The sequence below is a fragment of the Budorcas taxicolor genome, chromosome 10, assembly GCF_023091745.1.
Source record: "Budorcas taxicolor isolate Tak-1 chromosome 10, Takin1.1, whole genome shotgun sequence".
Classification (NCBI taxonomy): Eukaryota; Metazoa; Chordata; class Mammalia; order Artiodactyla; family Bovidae; genus Budorcas; species Budorcas taxicolor.
The window spans coordinates 5,748,340-5,764,387 of NC_068919.1; positions in this window are offsets into that span (position 1 = coordinate 5,748,340).

The following is a 16,048-nucleotide window of genomic DNA, read 5'->3' on the forward strand; positions in this document are numbered from 1 at the left end:
TGGGGTTTTAAGATGATATTCAAGTTAAAGCTGTGACCTGCACTGAGTGATGTGCAATAACCAACCTTCCCGCCTCCTAAACTTTGAGTGGAAATCTGTTACACACAGAACCTTGTGCTTGTGGTAATTTGGGGGAAGTGAAGCTATCAGGCCTGAGTCCAGCGTGGGGTGGTGCAGGGAGGCAAAGACAGTGTGGAGGGTGAGAACGCAGAGGAAACCAGAGATAAGAGCAAAGGCTGCCTAGGAGAAATGTAGCTGTCTAAGATGCGAGGTATGGGCTATTTTTATTTAAATATCCAAGAGTAGGCCCAGCTCAGATCCCCGGAGGCCCAGGGATCTCCAGGGATCTGCCATTTGAATTTTATTCGGGGCATATTCGGGATAACTGGGGACTCTGCGGCAGGCCCTTTGCAGCTAACCACTGGCCTGGTGTTGAGACAGAGCTGTGTCCTTGGTGCTTTGGTAGAGAGCAGCTTTGAGCTTGACAGACGCTCAGAGCACGCCACAAAGTCAGAAGGAAGTGGTGCAAACAGGTCTGAAGTCAGCCTGACGGCTTTTGGGGTGTGGGGTTCCTCTGTTTGAAGCTGGGGTTTGCAGACAGAGCACCGAGGCACCTGCAGCTCTAAGAGAACTTTCTAGGGCTTTTCAGTCCAGCCAGTCCCCTGAGGTGCATGGACTTGAGGCAGCCTCAGGTGGTGAAGACAGGGAGTAGGGTGTGAGGAGGCTATCACAGTCCAGGGAGGTGTGAGGAGAAAAGCCATCAGCTCTGCCCTGGAGGCTCCACCAAAGCTCTACCACAGACAGGACCTTTCAGCTGGGCCTTGAGGATAAAGAGGAGTCTGTTACAGGGCGTTTGTTGAGAATGGGCTCCTTAGGCAGAAGGAGGAAAGTAAGGTAGAATCTCAAGAGGGCTGACACAGAGCTTCACTAGTTAACATGAGCTTTTTAATCTCTTTCCTCATGTATTTCTATTTCCTGTTAGAAATGAGAAATGTATTCAGATTTATGCTAATTGCATACCCTGCGCTCAGAATAGAAAATGTCGTAGGCAGCGGCTGCAGGGCCATCACTGCTCTGGGAACTTCTTGCTGTGAGAGATAAGAGTCTGTGGCTTCTGAGGAAGAAATCTGGTCCCCGGAGCCTTCCGTTCCTCCCGGGGCAGCCCCAGGCTGTGGACTTGCCACTGACCACGCAGTCACGTGGACGGGGGTTCAGCACCTGACTCAGGTACTTGGGGCCTACGTGACCTTGGTCAAGTCATTTTTGCCTCTCTCAGCTTTAGCTTTCAAAGCCTGAAATAGGGATGCAGGCCTGCCCCCTGTCGCTCTGTCTCCCCAGGGCTGATCGCTTGGTCTGTCTCCCTGGCTGTTTGCCAGCTGGACCCCCGAGGCACATTCTAACTTGGTCTGGAAGCGGCCTGGCTGCATGCCCCAAAGCACAAGGTCGCTTTGATCCCTCTTTTACTCAGCTGCTAACACGTCCCTTAAATAAGCAAGAACAGGCAGGCACACCCATCTTCCCTCCTTGTCGCTCAAGTTTCCCGGTGACTTCTCCCCAAGGGTCCACAGGCCCTGCTCCGTCTGGGACTGGATTCTCACGACCCTGGCTTCAGGGCAATGCACAGACAGGACCTGTCTCCTTTTCACCCCACGCCAAGCAGGGTAAAGCCCTCCCTTCTTTGGATCCAGAAGACTTAGCAATGTCCAGGGCTTGGATTGGCATCCTGGCTTGGCTGTGATGCCTTGGGCCAGTTTGCTAACCTCTCTGAGCTTCTGTTTCCTAATCATCGGTAGGAGATGGTGGTATCCACCTCCCAGAATTATAATGAGGAAGACATTAAATGCGATGGTATAGAAGTGGCCGATTGTGACAACTGTATATTTGCACTTTGTCCCTTGTTCCCACCACAGAGCTCCTAAAACCCTTGGAACATTTGGGAGTGGCAAGAATGTTTTTAATAATACAAATGAATCTATATACAAAAACAGAGAAAACAAACTTATGGTCACCAAAGGGGACAGTGAAGTGGGAGAGAGACAAATCAGGAGTATGGCATTATCAGATACAAACCACTATACATTGTGGGAGACAGGAAGAATAGAAGAAAAGCAGGCCCCACCAAGAGCCGCAAAAGAAGTTTATAATTATTGATACACTGGATGCTATAAGGCATGAGACTCTTGGGACAAGTCCAGAGGGAACAGTTCATAATCTTGAAAACAAGATATGATCCTGGGGTCGGAAGACCGACCCCAGACTGTTCCTCAACTGGCATCTCAGAGTCACATGTTTTACGTATCTGGTGGAAAATCTATAGATAAGAATGTTAGTCTTAGTTACCAATTTGTTATTGATTACCGTTTCCTAATTACTCAGTGGTTAATGATCATTTTGTTCTTTGGCCCTGAAGGCCACGTGAGTTACAGTTTAACTCCCCGCATATTCTTTCATTTGTGGCTGAAAGTATAATAAAGCTGGCTGGGATAGTCTCGGCACCTTCACCTTGGAGCGGTGTTGGTTCCCTGGTCCTTGCTTTTCTCTGAATTCTTGTGTCTCGTTTCTCATTCTCTCGCTGTATCGCCCTTTCGGAAACCCTGCTTGTCGAGCTGGTCTCAACAATACAAAAAAAGATGAACAACACGGATTTACTGTATGGCACAGGGAATTATACCCGTGCTCTACAGTTCAGTTCAGTTCAGTTCAGTCGCTCCGTCGTGTCCGACTCTTTACGACCCCATGGACTGCAGCACGCCAGGCCTCCCAGTCCATCACCAACTCCCGGAGTTTACCTTGTAATAATCTGTAACGGAATATAATGTGTAAAAAAAAAGCCAAACCCTAGTCATCATTCTGCACATCTGAAACTAGCACAATGTTGTAAATCAACTCTATTTCATTAAAAAGGTTGTCTTTTGTATGTAATGACTGCTGTCTGGGGGTGCCTAAATAGCTTCCGGAAGAGGATGGTTGCTGAAAGACCAGAGCACGATTTAAAGGGTCTGAACATTCAGCTTCTCCCTTAACCTCTGGGGAAGGCTGACGGGCAGAAGACTGAGTTAACTACTAATGGCCAATAATTTAGTGCCTGTGGAATGAGACCTCCATAAAATCCCCTGAACAGCAGAGTTCTGAGTGGGTGAGCACATTGAGGAGCCTGGTGGGTAGAATGTCCAGAGAGACCGCAGAAGCTCCCGGCCCCTCCCTCAGCCCTTCTTCCATGGACCTCGTCCATCTGTCTGATCCTGAGGTATATCTTTTTATAGTGAGCTGAGGGTCAGACACGACTGAGCGACTTCACTTTCATGCATTGGAGAAGGAAATGACAACCCATTCCAATGTTCTTGCCTGGAGAATCCCAGGGACAGGGGAGCCTGGTGGGCTGCCTTCTATGGGGTCACACAGTCGGACACGACTGAAGTGACTTGGCAGCGGCAGCAGCAACTAGTCAGTAAAGCACTTTCCTGAAGTCTGTGAGCCTCCCAGGTGGTGCTAGTGATAAAGAACCCGCCTGCCAAGATGTGAGGTGCAAGAGACGAGGGTTCGATTCCTGGGCCGGGAAGATTCCCCAGAGGAGGAAATGGCAACCCACTCCAGTATTCTTGCCTGGGGAAATCCCGTGGACAGAGTCTGGCAGGCTATAGGGCATGGGGTCACAAAGAGTCAGACATGACTGAGCACACGGGTGCATGAGTTGTTCTGACAAATTCTTAAACTCGAGGAGGAGGTTGTGGGAGTCCCCCGAGCGTAGAGCCCAGTGCTCAGTAAGCAGGAGATACGCCCCTTCAGACTATGCTAGAGCCTTCTGGAAAGCTTGTGCCTTTCAGAAGCACAGCTGAGAATGCTACTGCCTGGCTTATAAAGAACTTTCACTTGAGGTACCAAATTTGACAACAGATTTTGGGCTTTCCCCCATTCTGTTACTTCAGGGGGCAGCCCCGCGGGTCCCTGCTGGACTCAAGCAAGCATGTCCTGGAGGGGCTGACCAGGCAGGCGATAAGGGGTACATTGTCTGAGAACTGGACAATGCCTTTATTATCACCTTATGGCTGACATTCTAAATAATGTTAGTGGTAAAATATTATTCCCTAAAAATACATTTGTTGATGTAAGTTCTAGGTACTTGGCTTTGTCCTTGTTGAGAGTTTTAATAATACATGTTGGCTTCCTGTTAGCACCTTTTTATTATATATTCTTTAAAAGTATATCATTCTACATGCAAATTAATTCTGAGAACTCCCCATACACTCAGGCTCAGCTTTAAGCTCTCGTTTGGAAAAGAAGTTCATACCGATTTGGAACTGGTCAAGTTCACTCTGGGAGGGGTTAATGTTGCTGTGTATTCCCATGTTTGGGCATTAGATTTGAAATAAGTAGAAGCACAGCAACCCCAAAGACTAAGAAACTGAACTTGAGTTTCTTCAATTCCTTCATTCCAAGTGGCTACTTAGAGCTTGTCTTTATGTTTAAAATTTAAAGCAGTAGAATGAAATACCAACTGTGAGGTGTAATATTTTCTTTTGATAGTGCAAATTTCAGTTTATACATGAAATATGTCAATTCTGTTGAGGCAGTCCAAGCTCAAATGGAAAAGAATTTCCAGACACAGAGTATTTTAGAAGAGAAAGAATTTATTGAGAACTAAAGGTAGTGAGGGAGGGGGCACGGCCAAGACAGCAGGCCGACTTCCTGACAGCCCAGGGAGGGCTGACCTCTTTCAGGGGCTTGAGGCCAGTTTTCATAGTCTCGAGACAAAGAAAACTCCTGTGGGGAAGGGTGGTGTTAAGTCATTGGTCAGAGCTCTCTTGGTGCCCACCTTGCCTTATGTGGGGATGGGAGCTGGCTGGTTAGGGACCGGATGGTTCATGGCAGACAAAATGCCTCCTGACCACGGATGCTATGGAGCTTGGCTTATTCTGGAAATATTGCCCTACGACCTCAGAATAGGGCTTCACAGATTTCACTTTACAATATTATTTTATTTCAGATTATTATAATGGAATACCTCCCTCATAGAGAGGGAAAAGAGGCAAAAACGGATCCATTCTGGGTGTCAAATATGGTAGGTGCACTCGTGCCAGGGAACCAGTCAGGCTGGGTCAGGTCCTTGCGGGAGCTGGGTTGACCCCCGCCTTCCCACCCCAGAGCAGGACTGCCCAAGGGTCTGGGAGACTGAGCCGCTGTGTTGTGTGACCTGAAAGAGGCAGCAGCTGGTATGACAAACGAGAGCACAGCCTTTGGAATCAAAGGAGAAGTTTTACACAGCTGTGTGTCCTTGAGTGAGTTGCTGAACCTCTCTGAGCCTTTGTCATCATCTGTAAAATAAAGATGACCTAGCACCTACCTCCTGCTTTGATTGAGACCATATGGCTAAATTCTGCCTGGCCTGCCTTTGGTGAACAGGGGTCAGTGGCCATTGCTCCTGATATGATTTCCACACACTGAGGGCAGGCAGGGAAGGGAAAGACGGGAAGGGAAGAGACTGTGAGCATGGATATTTCCAGTATGATCCGGGGTGGCTTTTCCAGAAGAACAGAGGCTCTGTTTAAGGGCTCAGGTCCAAATGCCAGAGTCTGGTTTCTCAAAAGAAGCTGGAAACGGGAAGTGAAATCCCTTATTTGAAACTGTTGGCTCAAATAATTTTAAAACACTGCCAGAGTCAAATAAAACATACTATGGGCTGAGTTTGATCCATGGCCCACTAACTAGTTAGCGGGTCCCCAAACACAACAGGAAAGTTCTACTGCTCTGAGAAACACCAATGAAACTCTCCTCTGTTATCTCGGGTGCTGATCTCTGTCTTCGTCTCTCCTAGTCTCAGTTTTGTCTGTCACTCTGTCAGCTGTTGTCTCTGAAAGATGAGGACTCTAAAAATGTAACCACAATACCACTATCACTTAATACTTAATATCAGTTAATACTTCATCAGACACTCACTACATTGTCACTATTTCCCGTTGCCACACAGAGCTGTACTTCACAGTAAGTGTGTTTGCAAACCTTTTTTTTTTTTTATCATGGCCCCCTTGTTTAAGACCTCCCTCCACCAATCAAAACGCTTCCCATCCCACTCCATGAAATTTGAATACCACAGATGACTGTATATTTCTTTATATACTGCAGGCTTTTAGAGACCACATATCACTGTAATAGCTAAGATTTTTCCACTCCCTAAAGAAATGAGTGTTGCTGTCTTCGTGAGTGACTGCCTCCCTCTTCCTTCATTAAAAACACGTGCTATGGGAATTCCCTGGAGGTTCAGTGGCTAAGACTTGGGCTTTCACTGTCGTGGGCTCGGTTTTGATCCCTGCTTTGGGATCTAAGATCCCACAAGCCACATGGTGTGGCAAAACAAGCAAGCAACCAAACACAACAGGAAAGCAGAAGCCAGACACGCTCCAACGGGCCGAGTATGGCATGGATCACACTGTAACCATCGGTCAATGAGTTATCCTAGAACCCGTCTAAGGCTTTCCTGCTCTCTCTCTCTGTTTTTAAAAGCAACTTTTTGTTTTTGAGGAAACATGCTCATTTGTCACGTTGCATCTCCTCACTCCGCCCGCCACCCCCCTCACCCCTGTCTCCCTCTCCGTTTGCTGACTGCAGCCTGCTGGCATGGTTTAACATGGTTCTCATTTCCCATTCCTTGCTGTCTGGATCCAGTTGAGGCTGGGTCAGTATGACAATGGATCCTTTTTCCTTTCTTTTGCAAGACTACTTCTCTTTTTAAATGAGCAGACACTGACGAAGAAGGCCTGGATCCATTAATTCACTGGGAATTTTTTTCCCTTTTAAGTAAACATTTCTAAGAGTTAACGCCTCAAAGGGCTGGAAATTTTAGCATTTCTTAAGGGTTTATCCATTGCAGTCTCTGCAAAGATATTTTAAACTCGTTTAAAGCACAAAATCTCTAGTTAAAAGTTCAGTTCTGCTGGCTTTTGCAAAGTAGTAAGAGAATATATACTTGAAATTCATGCATTTCATAGCCTACTACAAACACAATGGGAAAGGCTGACCAGACAGAAAAAGGTGGTCTTTCTGTTTTCTTTTCCTTCTTTGCTCTGTAAACAAGTACTTTCTAAGCAGCTATTACAGGTACTGGATCTGGTCTGAGGTACTTGGGATCTAGCACTTGGGAAGGACTGAGCTGGGAAGATCCTGTTTGCAGAATGGACCCACCCCTTCCCTGCAGCTCAGTCACAAATTGTGTTCTCTCTTGCCCTGAATTTTTCTGTGGCGTGAACAACAACAACAAAAGCACAGCCTTGGCTGGGCCAGGGCTGCTGGGGCATGCGTTAGGAAGAGTCCAGGCTGGGATTCTGGAGGAAAGCATGCCTCCTCTGATGACTCAGGAGACCTCACCCTGCCTCTGCCCCTGCTGCTGCAGGCGCTGCTCTGGACATGGCTCACCATCCCCTCTCCGGCCCTCTCCCACCACGTGGCTGAATTCAGCAGCATCAGGGACAGTGGTTCGTTGTGAGAAGGACTGGCAGTCCCTGGCTCCTGCCCACCTACGTCCCTCCCATGCAAATGTTCTCCAAAAGATAGCCAAGTGGCTGCTGGAGGCTGTGTTTTGCCCTTATTTCCACCATTTCTAACTTGCCATCCCTTCCCCATCTCAGATGCTGGACGTCACATCTGGCGGGCAGGTGGACTCCATCTCAGCTCCAGACAAGAGCAGCTTTGACTCTGGTCCTGCCCTCTCCAGCTCCTGCCCTCTGTTTACCAGTCACTTCTCCTTAAAATAGGATGTGAGGTGGCTCCCACCTGCCTCCCCAAGGGAAGGAGGCTGGAAAGGGTTCTGCTGAGAAAACCCTCTAGAGAGGAGCTTTCAGAGCATCTTCAAGGTATTTCCAGGTGGGGAGATGAAAAGTTCCTTGAAGAGCCAATGTAAGCTTGAAGGGAAGTATTCCAGCAAAGCTGGTTGCAGTGAAATTTTCACCCAAGCCCAGATTGTGCAGGGCTGGGCTTAGCCAAAGACCTGCTTGCAATGCTAATCAAGCAGAATCCTTGCAGACTGGGAGGAGGAAATGTGAGAGACTCTGAGAGGGGCTAAGAACTGGGATCCGGCTTCCTGCCTGAGCTGGTGTCCCTGGATATCTGGTGGGGGCTCAAAACCAACTCTTTGAACGCTTGGAATTATCAGAAGACCAACCGAGATCACGTATATGGAAGTGCTTTCATCATCTGTGAAATGCTGCAGTCAAGGGCAGGCTCTTTTTCATTAAGGTGAATTTTTATCTTGACCTTGAAGGGTGAGAGTGGAGTAAAGAGGGCAGGAAGGGATGAAAGTATTCTATGCCAAGTGCTTTCAAAATGTGGATCTTGTTTAATCTCTACAGTCTTTAATAGGAATTCTTATTCCATGATTTATCAGACTCAGGAAGTTCATTTTTTAGTTTACACATTTCAGAAAGATCCTGGATTGGGTGCTAGAATGAAGAAAACTGCCCAGACAGATCTCCCAGGCTGTTCTTTGTACTCCTATTCCATAAATACTTACTGAGTGTTTGCTTCCCAGTTGTCTGACAAATGAGGACAGCGGTGTAACACAGCCAAGTCCTCACCAGATGGGTGACCTTGGCCACGTCCCTTTATCCCCCTGCATTTTCATTTCTTTATGTGTAAAAATGGGGATAGTGAAATGGTCTTCCAAGTCTGCTGTGAGGAGTCCCTGAGAACCAGGCACAAAGTAGGGACTTAATAAAGCCAGAGATGAGAAGCTTCCCTTTACGGTATAGATCTGGGATTCTTCCCTGATTGATAACACCCGCTAGGGGGGCATTTTGGAAATGGAGAGCAGCGATTTTTATTGTCCCAAGAACCGTGCATGCCGCTGGCGTGTCGGGGAGGGGGCCAGAATGCCTGAGCCCTGTTCCGGGTGGGGCGGTCCTGCAGAGCAAGGCACAAGGAAGAGCTGTCTGCATCTCTCCAGGCTTTAAAACATCTCCCCGGGCTAAAGAACACAAATGCAATCAAGAATGCTTCAATAGTTTAAAGGACAAGTTTTTTACAAGACGTTGCATGAAATCCCAGTAATTTAGGGGGAAAAAAAGGGTTTTTACAGTGAGAGAGGCTTAAATAGAAGAAACATTCTGTCTTGAGATTATTGACCAATTCTCCCACTCAAACACTAACCAGGCCCGCTCCAGCTTAGCTTCTGAGATCTGGTGCCTTCAGGGTGGTATGACTATAACCAATTTCTCTCTTCAGTTCAGTTCAGTTCAGTTCAGTCGCTCAGTCGTGTCCGACTCTGTGATCTCATGAATCGCAGAACGCCAGGCCTCCCTGCCCATCACCATCTCCCGGAGTTCACTCAGACTCACGTCCATCGAGTCCGTGATGCCATCCAGACATCTCATCCTCTGTCATCCCCTTTTCTTCCTGCCCCCAATCCCTCCCAGCATCACAGTCTTTTCCAGTGAGTCAGCTCTTCACATGAGGTGGCCCAAGTACTGGAGTTTCAGCTTTAGCATCAGTCCTTCCAAAGAAATCCCAGGGCTGATCTCCTTCAGAATGGACTGGTTGGATCTCCTTGCAGTCCAAGGGGAACTAAAGAGTCTTCTCCAACACCACAGTTCAAAAGCATCAATTCTTCAGCACTCAGCTTTCTTCACAGTCCAACTCTCACATCCATACACGACCACTGGATAAACCATAGCCTTGACTAGACGGACCTTAGTCGGCAAAGTGATGTCTCTGCTTTTCAATATTTCTCTCTTATATACATCCAACTCATCTTCTACCACCGAGTTTACAACTCCATATTTACTAGTTGAAAAGGGCTTACAACAGTCTGTAAAAGCAATCACTTCTTGCATCTTTCTTGAACAAACCTTGCATCTTTCTAGAACAAAGCTGTATTAAATCAGTGGTGCTATGTGACACGCAGAACTCTCGCTAAATTTCATAACTAAAAGTTTCCAAAATATTCAAAATTCTGGCTATTCAAAATAATTTAATATTTTCTCTTGTCCTAATGATAAGAGATTCGTGTTCTGAAAGTTACACATTAGATGTATTTATTTGGGGGTTGCTTATTGTTTTCCATTTTTATGATGATAGAGTTTTCGGTTGACCACATGGACTTTCTAAAGCCTCTAGCGTTGTTGCTATCAGTTTTCTCCATCTAGATGCTACGTCCTGTCTTTCCTCCAAGGACACAGTCCTCGAGCCTGGCTGTGTGCCTCAGGAGGTACTGAACTTTCAGGGCAAGAGATATGTTTTCTGGGGTACTCTGGGCTGCCCTGTCGTAGGTCACACCGCAGGAATTATCTGGACGCCACTCTTGTAGAGAAGGCCCAACTTCTCTGTGAGGCTGTTCTCTATTTGCCTTGACATAGTCAGCACACTTCAGTTCAGGTTACTTCCCTTTCTCTTATCACTTGTGAATAAGCTAGATCTGTTTATACTAACCCTGATGCTGGTTTTTAATGTAGGGTCCACTCAGCCTCTGGCTCTTCATTCTCCTGGGCTTCTTATGCCTTTTTGCATCAGGTATCGTGCCTTGTTCTTCTTTAAGACAAATTAATACATTATATGAATAAATAGGAGCCAGTGTCTCACTGTCTGTCCCTTCACTACCTCATCTAATGTTGTCAGGCCAGAGCACCGACATACTGAAATCTGTGCTATTGAATTATGAATTATTTTCCTTTATGCTAAGGGTGGGAGCTTTCATATATACGTGCATATATATTAAAATCATGTATGTTGGTATGTTTTACTACCTAAAAACTCCAAGATAGTAAAGGGAACACTTTTTTAAAAAGACTTAAGCAAATTTAGCTTAAAAGAGAACTCTCCATAGCAACATGGATTTGCCAGTTACACAAATTTCGGATTCACTTTAAATATTTATTATAAAAAGGGAAGGCTCTTGTGTATGAGGGCTGGGAGCCTAGGACCTGGAAGATTCCAAATCACATCCAGTCTGTGGGACTGAAGACTCCTATCATGGCCTGAAGTCTCCCTAGGCCAGGTCTCCACCCTGCTGTGCCTGCTGCCCCCTCCTGCTTCACTCCACCTCCCACCCCCACCCCTCAGGGACAGGCTCCTCTCTGCCCACCCACAGAAAGGAGGGGCTTTCGAGACAGACCACAGGCCCTTCACATTTGGAACAAACAGATGCAGTCTGTCTCTGTCCTCTCACGAGGCTTGGTGAGTGATTGGTAGGGTTACAGGCAGCTCTTTACATCATGCGTCCTGTATCACTGCTTTGGTACACTTTGAAAATCAATCCCAAAGAAAGGCAACGCCAAAGAATGCTCAAACTACCACACAATTGCACTCATCTCACACGCTAGGAAGTAATGCTCAAAATTCTCCAAGCCAGGCTTCAACAGTACGTGAACTGTGAACTTCCAGAGGTTCAAGCTGGATTTAGAAAAGGCAAAGGAACAAGAGATCAAATTGTCAACATCCATTGGATCATTGAAAAAGCGAGAGAGTTCCAGAAAAACATCTACTTCCTTCTGCTTTCTTGACTATGCCAAAGCCTTTGACTCTGTGGATCACAACAAACTGTGGAAAATTCTGAAAGAGATGGGAATACCAGACCACCTCACCTGCCTCCTGGAAAATCTGTATGCAGGTCAAGAAGCAATAGTTAGAACTGGACATGGAACAACAGACTGGTTCCAAATCCAGAAAGGAGTACATCAAGGTGGTATACTGTCACCCTGCTTATTTAACTTATATGCAGAGTACATCATGTGAAATGCTGGGTTGGATGAAGCACAAGCTGGAATCAAGATTGCTGGGAGAAATATCAATAACCTCAGGTATGCAGATGACACCACCCTTATGGCAGAAAGTGAAGAAGAATTAAAGAGCCTCTTGATGAAACTGAAAGAGGAGAGTGAAAAAGTTGGCTTAAAAATCAACATTCAGAAAACTAAGATTATGGCATCTGGTCCCATCACTTCATGGCAAATACATGGGGAAACAGTGGAAACAGTGACAGACTTTATCTTAGGGGGCTCCAAAATCACTGCAGATGGTGATGGCAGCCATGAAATTAAAAGATGCTTGCTCCTTGGAAGAAAAGTTATGAACAACCTAGACAGCATACTAAAAAGCAGAGACATTACTTTGCCTACAAAGGTCCGTCTAGTCAAAGCTACGGTGTTTCTAGTAGTCATGTATGGATGCAAGAATTGGACTATAAGAAGGCCGAGTACCAAAGAATTGATGCTTTTGAACTGTGGTCTTGGAGAAGACTTTTGAGAGTCCCTTGAACAGCAAGGAGCTCCTACCAGTCCATCCTAAAGGAAATCAGTCCTGAATATTCATTGGAAGGACTGATGCTGAAGCTGAAACTCCAATACTTTGGCCACCTGATGTGAAGAACTGACTCATTTGAAAAGGCTCTGTTGCTGGAAAGATTGAAGGCGGGAGGAGAAGGGGACAACAGAGGATGAGATGGTTGGATGGCATCACCGACTCGATGGACATGAGTTTGAGTAAGCTCCAGGAGTTGATGATGGACAGGAAATCCTGGCGTGCTACAGTCCATGGGGTTGCAAAGAGTTGAACTTGACTGAGTGACTGAACTGAACTGAAGTCGTACAATGGCTGAGGCAGGAAGGATGACTGCTGGGTGCTTCCTAACCATCAGTGTTCGGATGAACATTGTCCAGAGAACAGCATCACATCCTGCCTATGTCACCAAGAGGCTGTTATGAGCACAGAATCTAGATCTCAGCTCCCCTCTACTCCCTACTGGGCAGACTAATCACTCTGTACCTCTGTTTTCTCCATCTGTAAAATAGATATAATCATGGCACCTACCTTGTAGGATTACTATAAAACTTTGATGAATTCATCCATGAATAGTGAGTAAGCATTATAGAATTGCTGGATACCCATGGCTTAATTGGAGAAGGAAATGGCAACCCACTCCAGTGTTCTTGCCTAGAGAATCCCAGGGATGGGGGAGCCTGGTGGGCTGCCATCTATGGGGTCTCACAGAGTTGGACACGACTGAAGTGACTTAGCAGCAGCAGCAGTAGCAGCAGCATGGCTTAATTAACAGTTTCATGAGATCAATTCTCTTAAAAAAAAAAAAACAAACAACTTGTGTAGCTCCACTGTAAGAAGTAGTTCTCCATAACAGCACAGATTGAATGTGCTAGTTATACATTTTTCACTTCTGAATAGCCACACAACTATTAGTGAAGTCTCCAGTACGCACTTCACACCCTGGGATGGCAGATAGATCTGGTCCCTCCGATGCCCGCAGGGAAGGCCCGTTTCGAGTCCTCAGCCCCCAGGGCCCAGGCGGGGCAGACACTCCTGAGCAGTTCTTGGGTAACTTATCTGACACGTGAGGCGGCGCAGTCCCGGGGCGGTTACAGGGCCCCTGCCTGCCTCTCCCTCCACTGCCTCTGGGTTCATCGCCACTCTGCTGCCAAGGCGCTGCCAGGGAGACTGTGATTCTTTTTTTGCTGAAATCATGTGTTTTGGAGTTATTTGGCTTGTCTCACACCCGCCTCTAGTGGGGGTGGCTGTGGCAATCACGCTCTGGCAGATAATTGAAATTTCAAGTGAGCGAGGAGCCAGGAGGCTGCCTCTTCTTCTTAGGAGATGTAGTCATCAGCTGGAGGAGGGGGCCTAAGGGGGCTTGGGGCTTCAGCCTGGCCACCCTCCGCTCCACTTCTGCCTGCAGCTTGGTCTTGCCCCTGGCAAGGGGTGCTTCCTTCCCATCCAGCCTGCCCACGGCCCTTTCCACCTCTCCTGATGAAAGCCCCTCTGTGGTTCTCAGGGCCTAACCAGCGGTTCTTGGGTTGAGGTCCCCAGAGCAGCTGCAGCATCACCCAGGAACAGGTTAAAAAAGTGCATTCTTTTTTTAAAAAAATATTCATTTATTTATTTGGCTCCACTGGGTCTTAGTTGTGGCACACGAGATCTTCAGTTGTGGCATGCAGGATCTAGTTCCCTGACCAGGAATCGAACCTGGGCTCCATGCGCTGAAGTGAGGAGTCTTAGGCACTGGACCACCAGGGTCGTCCCCAGAAAGCATCTTCTTGACTCCATTCCAGTTCTACTGACTCAGAGACTCGGGGATGGTACTCAAAACTCTGTGTTTATCAGCCTCCCCAGATGATTCTGATGCTTGTGAAAGGGGGAGAACGCCTGGCCTAGACAACATCCAGCCTCATCAGCTGGGCACGCAGCGCCCTTCCGGTCTGGCACTGGGCTCTCTGCCTGCAGCGTGGCAGCGTCTCTGCCCTGGACTCCAACCAGACTCGGGGCAGCTTCTGGGCTGGCATTTACTCCTGTCCTTGGGCAAGTCCCTCCAGCGTCCTGGCGCCCCGCCTCTCTGCCTCAGCGGTCCCTAGCAGGAGTGCTTAGCCTTGAAACTGGATCGCAGTGGAATGTGGCTGGCTCGCGGCCTGACGCGGAGCGATTCGGTAACGACTATTCATTGAATGACTGCTCCGTGCCAGGCGCTGTTTGAGTCACTGGGGTAAATCAATGAACAAAGCAAAGATCCCTGCCCTCATGGGAGCCTATGTTCTACCCTGGGGAAATAAAGACCACAAGCAGAAAAATCCACCGTAAATCAGGGAGGTCAGCGACGCAGACGCTTGAGCGGGGACTTGAAGGAGGAAGGGCATCGCTTGTGGATATCCGGGGAGGACGGCCCTGAGACGCAGACGCCAAGGGAGAGCAGGGGCCCTCGGAAGGGGCAGCGGCACAGCTGGCTGCTGCAGCAAGGGTGCGAGGAGAGGGCGCCTGGCCCAGAGGGCCTCAGAAAGGGCACAGATTTCATGGGCCTGCATGCTCAGACGCTCCGTCTTCTTTGTGACTTAGCGACCCCGTGGACTGCAGCCCGCCAGGCTCCTCTGTCCATGGGGTTCTTCAGGCAAGAGCACTGGAGGGTTGCCATTTCCTGCTCCAGGGATCTTCCCGACCCCCAGCGATCTTCCCGACCCCCAGCGATGGAATCCACAGAGCCCAGTGCAGATGGGTTGTTGACCACTAGCGCCACCTGGGGAGCCCTTCGTGGGCCTGGTAGCGCTACAATTAGACTGAGTTTTCTTTGAGTGCAAGGGGAGCTCTTCGGAATTTAGTTTTAAGCTGAAAAACGACATCAATCAGACTTATACAGGCAGACCTCCTTTTACTGCATTTTGCTTTTTTTGTGCTTCCCAGATGCTATGTGTTTTACAAGTTGAAGGTTTGTGGCAAACGTGCGGTGAGCAAGTCTCTTGACGCCATTTTTCTGACAGCGTTTGCTTACTTCCTGACCCCGTGTCACATTTTGGTAATTCTCGAAATATTTCAGACTTTTTCATTGTTATTACATTTATTATGGTGACCTGTGATCTTTGATTTCACATTGCAAAAAGATTAGGACTCACTGGAGACTCAGATGATGATAAGTATTTTTTTAGTAATAAGGTACTTTTCATTAAGGTATGCGCTTTGCATTTTTTAGACGTATGCACACTTAATAGACTTCAGACAAGAATACTGGAGTGGGCTGGCATTTCCCTCTCCAGGGAATCTTCCCAATCAGGGATTGAACCCAGATCTCCTGCATTGCAGGTGGAGTCTTAACCGTCTGAGCCACCAAGCGCAATAGACTTCAAGACGGTGCAAGCATAACTTTTATATGCACCAGGAAACCTTTTAAAAAGCTCATGTGACTCACTTTATTGACATACTTGCTTTGTTGTGCCATCTGGAACCCAGCTGGAGACAGCTCTGAGGCCTGGCTGTGTTTGAAAAGACTCACCGTGGTCACCGTGTTGAATGAGTGCTGTGTAGGTTCCAAGGCAATGGCAGGCGGGCGCCTTAGACACTGCTGAAGATTCAAGTCAAAGATTGTGGCCCTAGGGCAAGAAGTTGTGGAACCCTGCGTCGATTTCGAGCGAAGCACTAGGATTCTCTGACAGCTGGATCCGAGGAACGTGACCAGCAGTACGAAGTCAGGGATGGCTCCAAGGTCGTGGTTGAGCTGATGGAAGATGAGGGTGAGTGCAAAGGGAGGCAGGGAAGGCTGTGAATGGGGTTTTGAGGGAAGATCTGAGCTACGGTTAGA